The sequence below is a fragment of the Aethalodelphis obliquidens genome, unplaced genomic scaffold (genome assembly GCF_003676395.1).
Source record: "Aethalodelphis obliquidens isolate GAN/ISIS:26980383/991018 unplaced genomic scaffold, ASM367639v1 scaffold9, whole genome shotgun sequence".
Taxonomy (NCBI): domain Eukaryota; kingdom Metazoa; phylum Chordata; class Mammalia; order Artiodactyla; family Delphinidae; genus Aethalodelphis; species Aethalodelphis obliquidens.
The window spans coordinates 17,792,968-17,802,084 of record NW_020837953.1 but is presented as its reverse complement, the minus strand read 5'-3'; positions in this window follow the sequence as shown (position 1 = coordinate 17,802,084).

Below are 9,117 nucleotides of genomic sequence, written 5' to 3'. Positions count from 1 at the left end.
TTCCTTTTTTTCTTTTTTTTTTTTTTTTCTTTCCTTTTTTTTGCCTCATTCTACTACTGGAATATTTGGAACTATGATGAAAAGAAGTGCTGATAAACTTTTTTGTCTCATTCCCAATCTCAAAAGGAAAGTTATCAATATTTTACTATGGCTTGCCATAACAAATTTTTGCAGAAAATTTTTATCAGGTTAGGGAAATTCTCTTCTATTCCAATTTTTGAAAAAGTTTATCATGAATGTATGAATAGTTAAACTATCAAATGCTTTTTCTGCATCTAGAGATGGCAATGTGACTTTTTGCCTGTTAATACTGCAAATTACATTAATTAATTCTCAAAGGTTAAGTCAATCTTCAGTCTTGGATTCACCCATCATGGTCCTGATATTTTAGTCTTTGTATGTATGGCTGGCTTAGGTTAGCTAATATCATGTTTAGGATTTTTGCATCTCTGTTCATGATTAATATTAGCCTATAGTTTACCATCTTTGTAATGCTCTTTTTAGATTTTGGTATCAAGGTTATTATGACCTTATAAAATTAGTTGGGAAGAGAACTACATGACAAGAAATTGAGGCCTTCTGCAAACAAAACGAGACCTCTCATCAAAGAGATATAGTGAACCATCTTGAAAGTGGATCTACTAGCAGCAAATTGTTAGAAATTTTCATTGTAAAGGTACATATTATAAGGGCCTTATAAGGTGTGACTTAACTCCACTCTCTTTTCTTCCTTGTTAGTATTGTCCAGCATTTTGTTTCACCTCAGATTTTCTGTTCCCTAAATTATTATTATTATTATGTTGCTGTTGTTTTTATAGTCACATGGGGCTTGTTTAGATTTACCTGTGTTTACCAGTTTCTTTGTTCATTTGTTGTCATGCCAGTTACCCATTTATTGCCTCTAGGCTCCAATCCTACTCTTCATTGCCCCATTTAATGATAATGGAGCTGTATCCTGTAAACATTTATCCTTTTCCTGCTGACAAAATGTAATGTTAAACTTTGTCAGTAGCAGACACCAGAGGCTCACCATGGCAGGAGGGGGTTGTCTTTCTGGTTCCAATGAGTTTCCTTTTTTTTCCTCCTTATTCCAAAAACAAGGGGATAGCCACCAGTTTGTACGCCCCCTCCAGGAAATTTCCTGACACTCTAGTGGAAGGTCCCTACTTACCAATCCTAGCTCATGATTCCCTGTTCTCTGGCCTTACTTCTTGCATTTCCTTCCTCCTGGGGTCAAATTTCTTTGTTTTTTCACATTATCCTTTGGTTTTTCTTTTTGTAAGAGCTTGAGTGGTTAACTCTCTGTCTTTGTTCAGCACTTGGTCTTAAATGATGAACATATCTTTATTTAGCACTCACTTTTGAATGATATTTGGCTGGGTATGAAATGCTAGATTAATAATCTTTTCTTCTCAGCACTTGGAAGATAACATTCCACTATCTTCTTTCATTTTTTTTTAAGAATTCTGCTTTTAGTTAAATTATTTTATGGATAACCTGTTTACTCTCTTTTACTACTTTTAAGATCTCTTTGTCTTTAATGTTTACAGTTCCAGTCTGTTATGTCTAGATGTGGATTTCTTATGTTTTCTGTTAAGAATTCATTGTGTTTCCTGAATCTGAAGATTAATGAGTTTATCATTTCTAGAACAAACTCAGTTATCACTTCAAATATTACCTCATTCTCATTCTCTCTCATTTATCTTTCTTGTACTCTTATTAGACATATGTTGGATTTTAAAATTCTATTCTACATAACTCTCGATGTTTCATATTAAATAGTTCTGATCACCAAATTCCAATGTAGGCTGGGGGTTCCCCACACCACCAATCAATGCTCCAACACCTATGCTTCTGACCAAATGGCTAGAAATCAGAGATTCCTATAACCCTCTCTTTGGGTTTGATTAATTTGCTAGAGTGACTCACAGAACTCAGAGAAACATTTTACTTGCTAGATTACCAATTTATTATAAAAGGTTATAACTCAGGAATAGCCAGATGGAAGAGATGTATAAGGGCAAGGTATGTGGGAAGGGGCAGAGAACTTTCATGCCCTCTCCAGGCACACCATTCTCCCAGCTCTTCCATGTGTTCACCAACCAGGAAGCTCTCCAAACCCAGTTCTTTTAGGTTTTTATTGAGGCTTCAATATATAGGCATAATTGATTAAATTATTGACCACTGGTGATTGATTCAACCTCCAACCCCTCTCCTGACCCCAGAGGTCAAGGGGGTGGGACTAAATGTTTCATTCCTCTAGTCACATAATTGGTTCCCCTGGCAACCAGCACCTATCCTTTGGTGCTTTCCAAAAGTCACCTCATTAACATAAGCCCAGCTGTGGTGGAAAGGGGGATCTTGAATGACAAGACACCCATTTCACTTCATGGCTCTAAAGTGATTTCAGGACCTGAGGATGAGAGGCTAAATATAACAAAAGATAATCCCACTGCTCTTATTGCTCAGGAAAATCCAAGGGTTTTGAGAGCTGTGATGCAGGAACTGTGGACGAAGATCAAATATATCTAAGAAATATATTTTGGTCAACTGAATGACCAAATATATATTCCTTATAAATCACTATATTACATATGTTTTACTTCTTTTCGTCTCTTTGTTCTATCTCTTGTTATTTATCCCCTCTTTCTCTCTTCAATGGCATCTAATATCAAGTTTATCCTGTTCACTGAGGTTTTCTTATTATTGTTTCAATGACCTATTTTTCATTCTGATATTAGAAATTGTTGTCCAAACTAAAGTTTATCCTGTCCACTGAGTTTTTTATTTCAATGACCATATCATTCATTCTTAATTTTTTTCTGCCATCTGCTCTTTAGTATCTTATTCTTTTTTTTTTTTAGAATTTCAAGTCCTTATTTTATGACTTTAATTATATAAAATTTTTGTGAAGTATGTATAAATATTCTTTGTTGTATCTGCTGACTATCATTCATATGAATTGCTTACTCATGTGTCTTGTAATTTTGGATTGTGAATTCATCTTAAGAGGGATTTTCCTATGAGAAGTTTTGTGGCCTGAGTTATGGTAGTGTTCCTACAGAGTGATAAACTTTGCATCTTTCTAACACCTCAGAGGTAATATTGACCTGCAACTAATGTAATCACTGGCTATAGGTTTCTACATAATGTAGTTTAAATTTTGGACTCAAAACTGGGGCAAGAGGTAGGCACAGAATTTCAATATCTCAAGAGAAACTTTTTAAAACTAGGATCCCAGTCAGAGACTTTATCATTTACCTGTGATGTGAATAGATTTTTAGTTCCATCTAGATAGGCACCAAAAGCCAAGCCCCCGGTAAACTCAAATTCACTAATCCAGCACCTACCCCATTCTAGGCTGCCATAATATCACCTTAAGTACTTACATCTTTTTATTTTTTGCATCTGGATATTTCCTTTTCATACCCCATGGTGTGGCTGCACCATAATTTACTTAAATCCTTATTTATAAGTATTCAGGTTGTTTTCCTTTTTTTTTTTTTACTCTATTAAGCAGTATTGCCATAACTATTCTGATGGGTATTGGTTTTTGTGGATATTGTTTAGCATAGAGTTGAAATTAGACTATTAATTTAGTACCAATATTTCAGGTTGTATGAGATTTTTTTCCCAGCAGCATTCAGCAACACAGGGAAGTCAAATAGTTGGAATCATCCAGGTAGGGGTTCCCCACTCAGGAAAATGCAATAAAAAGATATTCTGGCAAGAGAGTTTAGAACTAGGGTAAGAAAGTCACTGACATTTTGAATCATAGATTCTGAAGTGGATAAGGAGGGAAATAAAAACAGAGGAATCAGAGTTGGTAGATTAGAAGAAAGTAAGAATCAGTGAGTTGGAGTCCCCAGGGAAATGGGAGAAATGGAATGATTACACCATAAGTACAGGAAGTAGTGGTCAGAGAATAGAATGTCTGAACAAATGGGATAATTTTTCAGTAATGGAAAAGGCCAGGTGTGACCATAGGTGGCTGAAGTAGAATATCAGTGGTGGACTCTTTAGTGATAAAGAAATCAAAGAAAAGAGAGGCCAGAGCATTGAATGGAGTCATCTACATGGACACTGAAGTCACTCAGGATGATGGACTCAAGACTAAGACGTTGAGACAAGTACAAAGTTTTCATAGAAAAAGAGTGTATCCAGGAGATTTAAAGGTGACAATACCAGGAAAATGGTGGTGGGTAGCACCAGCTTCTAAGGAACAAGGGATCTCCTAATTGGAAGAGAGGAATGATGGTTTAGAAGGAGTCAGAAGGAACAAGGAGAATACACCCCATTCCCACCCTGAAGTACCTTAGAGTTTGAGAGAATGAACAGTCTCTACTTGAGAGATATACAGGGAAACAATGTCCTCAAGGGAGATCCAGGTTACTGTTAAAGCCAGGAGATGCAAAGAATAGTCAATGAAGAAACAATCTAAGGAATAGGGAAGTTTTCCAGTCATGTAGCTAGACTTCCAGAGAGTACAAGGAAAAGTTTTGTGAAACCTGGGAGGCAAAGGTATTGGGTCAAGGGAGAATAATCAGAATATAATAAGAGAGAATAGGAGACCAAATGGGAATTATGATTTGGATGGTAATCAAAGAAACAAGGAATGCTAAGCAGAGAGAACTGCTAAATCAGACAGAGGGAAAGGGGAGTTGCAGTAGCCTCCTAAATCATCTGACGTGGAGTTAGGAGCCTCAGGTAGTGAACAGGAAAGTCCAAACCTATTCATTAGGCACTCAGGAATGGCCAGTCATCCTATCAGCTTTGGCCTTGTGTTTCTGCTTCCATATAACGGTCAGGCAAAATACCAAGGGATCACAAGGACCAAGAGGAAAGCTATATTGTAAAGTTCTGCTCTGAAGCACCCCTACAAGATTCTGTCCAGAAACATGGGAGGGGGTCATGCTGACTATCAGTGCTCTGTGTCATTTTGCTCCCTCCTGCATGCCCCCTACTTCCTGACTTTGTCACCCACTCTGATTACCTCATCTTCATGGACTGATATAAATGATGTGAAAGGGCTTTGGAAAATGTAGTAAGTTAAGTACATGGGGGCACTGACTTTTCCCCACTTTGGTCATTTCTACTTCAGATCCATTCTCTTTGGTCCCAACCCCCAACTCTATCCTAGCCCTTGGATCAATCTCTGCCTACTGAGGGGAAAAACTACATGTTATCCCAAGGAATAGGGACTACTCTTATAGCTCCATTTCTTCTCTTTGCCATTTCCCATAACCACTCTTCAACCTAGAAACTGGGACCATTGCTCTGGTTTGTGGGGCCTTCTTATTGGCTCCAAAGGAAAGAGTATGTATGCTTCATAATGGGCATTCCCACATGGGGAGATGTGAGTGGTAGTGTGTGAGCTTCTGCCAGTTTCTCATTTTCACAAGATGACTAATGAGACATATGCCATTTGAAAAAATGACAAGGAAGTTACCTCTAATTTCCCCATCTCAACCCCAGCTTCCACCTCCTCTTTCTGTTCCTTTTGTTCTCATTATCCAATGCCGCTTCCTCCCTTGTCTCCTCAATCTTTTAGCCCTCAGCCTACTCCCCAGCTCCATCCACCTCTTTCAGACTTCAGCCCTACCCATTTCCCTCCTGCCACAGGAAGTGTCATCCCTTCCTGCCACCCTACCTTAATGACATCCATGCCCAGCTCTTTCCCTGTCCCTTCCATACCATCTACTTGTCACCCTGTTCATCCTGCTCCCTTTCCTATTACTCCTTTATCTGTGCCCCTATTCCCCCTCTTATCCCTTCTTTCTAGTCCCTTGAACTCTGGTCCTCACCTACACTCCAGCCACTCCCAACCAGATCTGTTGATTCACAAGTCTCATTCTGGAGAGATAGTTACTCTACTACTGGGACAGCTCTGGTACAATTCAGAATTGCCAGGACTGCGGATTCCCAGAAGCCTTCCCTGGTAGACCTAGAGAATTCAAGATGATGGCCAAGCAACATTCAGCTAGAAGGTAAGCTCAGTTCCTTGCAGGAGTCCTTTTCCATGATGGTGTTTTCAGCCATGAGCAGATCCTAGTTATCTTACTATCTGTATTTTGCCTTCATCCTAATCTTATCAATCCTCTTCAGATGCCAATTGAAATCCTAATAGATATTTTCAGGGAACTCAAAAAGCAATTTATATGGGAAGGCAAAAGGCCAAGAATAGCCAAGAACTGGTAGGAAAAATTTCTGTATGAGACATCATAACCTATTATAATAATTATAGTAATTAATACAGTGTAGTACTGGTCCAAAAATAGACAAATGGCATAGAATAGAGTCCAGAAACAGATTCATACCTACATGAACACTTGATTTAAGACAAAAGTATCACAGAAGAAAAGTGGGGCTAGGACTATCTATTCAATAAATTGATTCTGGGTCAACTGGATACTCTTATGGAAAAAAAACTAAGCTAGTTTCCTACTTCACACTACACTCAAAAATCAGTTTCAGGGCTTCCCTGGTGGCGCAGTGGTTGAGAATCCGCCTGCCGATGCAGGGGACACGGATTCGTGCCCCGGTCCGGGAATATCCCACATGCCGCAGAGCGGCTGCGCCCGTGAGCCATGGCCACTGAGCCTGCGCGTCCGGAGCCCGCGCTCCGCAACGGGAGAGGCCACAACAGTGAGAGGCCCGCGTACCGCAAAAAAAAAAAAAAAAACAAAAAAAACATAAATCTTTAAGAATTGCTGGAGTGATACTTGGCTATTGAGCACTTGAGATGTGCTATCAAGTGGATTTTAAACACTTAGTATGAAAAAATAAAATACCTTAATATCTATATTGAAATGTTGAACTGATAATAATTTGAATATATTGGGTCAAGTAAAACATTTTAAAATTTTATCTGTTTGTTTTTGCTCTTTTAGATACTAGAATATTTAAATTGTGACTTGCTTCATGTTATTGGACTGCACTGATCTAGAAGGTAATATAAGAAAATATCTTCACAATATCAAATTAGGAAAAAGTTTCTTAAGTGACATTAAAAAGCACTAATCACAAAGGGAAAGACTGATACATTTGATCACATGTAAATTTTTAAAAGACAGTCTTAGGTGTCTTCTAAGTTATCAAAAAGACAATGTTAAGAGATTAAAAAGGCAAGCCATGCAGTGGGAAAAATAAATTTGTAGCACATGCAACTCTCAAAGGGCTTATATCAATAATATATAAAGAACTCCAACAAGTTGGTAAAAAAAAAAGACAAACAATCCAAAAGAAAATAGGAAAAGATTTGGAACTGTCATCTCACAAAAGAGGCTTTTCAAATGAACAATAAATATACAAAAAATAAAAGTTGGGGCTTCCCTGGTGGCGCCGTGGTTGGGAGTCTGCCTGCCGATGCAGGGGACATTGGTTCGTGCCCCAGTCCGGGAAGATCCCACGTGCCGTGGAGCGGCTGGGCCCGTGGGCCATGGCCGCTGGGCCTGCGGGTCTGGAGCTTGTGCTCCACAGCAGGAGAGGCCACGACAGTGAGAGGACCACGTACTGCAAAATAATAAATAAATAAATAAATAAAAGTTGGTCAATCTCACCACTCAATAGGAAAATGCAAATTAAACCATAGTGAGATGTCACTACATACCCACCAGAATGGCCATAATTAAAAAGACTGACAATGTCAAGTGTTGGCAAAGATGGGAACAATAAGAACCCTGGTGGAGTAAATCAGTTTCACTATTTTGTAAAACAACTTGATACCACCTACTAAAACTGAACCATAGGCAGTCCCTACAATCCAGTAATTCCACTTCAACAAAATGTTTGTATGTGTGCACCAAGAGACATCTACTAAAATGTTCATACAGCATTATTTGTTATAGCTTGTATTGAAAAATCCAATGTCCATCAGTATTAAAATGAATAAATAAATTGCGGTATAATCACAAAAGGGAGCACCACACAGAAATAAAAAGTAATGAAACCATAGCTATCTACATGCAACAGCAATGATGAATTTCACAAACATAATGTTGACCAAAAGAAGCCAGACACAAAGCATGCATACCATATGATTCCATTTATAGAAAGTGAAAAAACAGCCAAAGTAATCTATAGTGTTAGAAGTCAGGACAGTGGTTACCTCTGAGGAGAAAAGAAGACAGTGTTTGGGAAGGCGCATGAGAGAGGCTTCTGGGGTGCTGTCAATATCGATTTCTTGGCTTGTGTGATGGTGACAAATGATTTAACACTTTGTGGTAAATCAGTGTGAGCTATACATTTTGGAGAAGAACACTTTTCTACGTCTATGTGTGATATTTCACAAGAAAAAGTTTTGTTTTATATTGTTTTTTAAATGTGAGTGCTTATCAAGAATTCCTAACTTGGAAATCTGAGTTCTGACAATTTATGGTGCCAGGAGGGAAATGCAAGGATCTCTCATAACCCAGAAGCTCTCCACTTTTACTTTCCTCCCCATCTGCCAGCTGTATAGAGGGGATATGGCTTTTCTCTTTTATGTGTTAATATGGTGATATTCAAAATATGGTGAGTATTTCCAAATATTGAACCAACTTTGCATCTCTGAAAAATCTCATTTGGTCATGATGTATTATTCTTTTTATATGTTACTGGATATTAGTTTCTAATACTTGGTTAAGAATTTTTTCATGTATATTCATAAGATATATTTATCCTTAGCTGTCCCTTTTGTAGTAACTTGTCTGGTTTTAGTATCAATGTAATGCTCATCTCATAAAATGAGTTGGGAATTGTTCTCTCAACCTCTGTTTTCTGAGAGAGTGTGTGTAGTATTGGTATTTTCTTCAATTTGTGTTTGACAGATTAATCAGAAAAACCATCTGGCCCTGGAAGGTATATTGCAGGAAGTTTTTCAACTACAAATTCAATTTTTTAAATACATATAAAGTTATGCATATTCTCTCTTTCTCTCTCTCTTTTCTGTTCTGGAAATTTATATCTTCACAAAAGTTATCCATTTCATCTAAGTTGTCAAATTTATTGACAAAATGCTTTATGATATTTCCTTTCTCCCCAATTAATGTCTGTAGGATGTGTAGTGATGTCCCACTTTTATTCATTATGTAGATCATTTGTGTCTTCTTCTTTCTCTTGATTAGTTTATCTGTATTG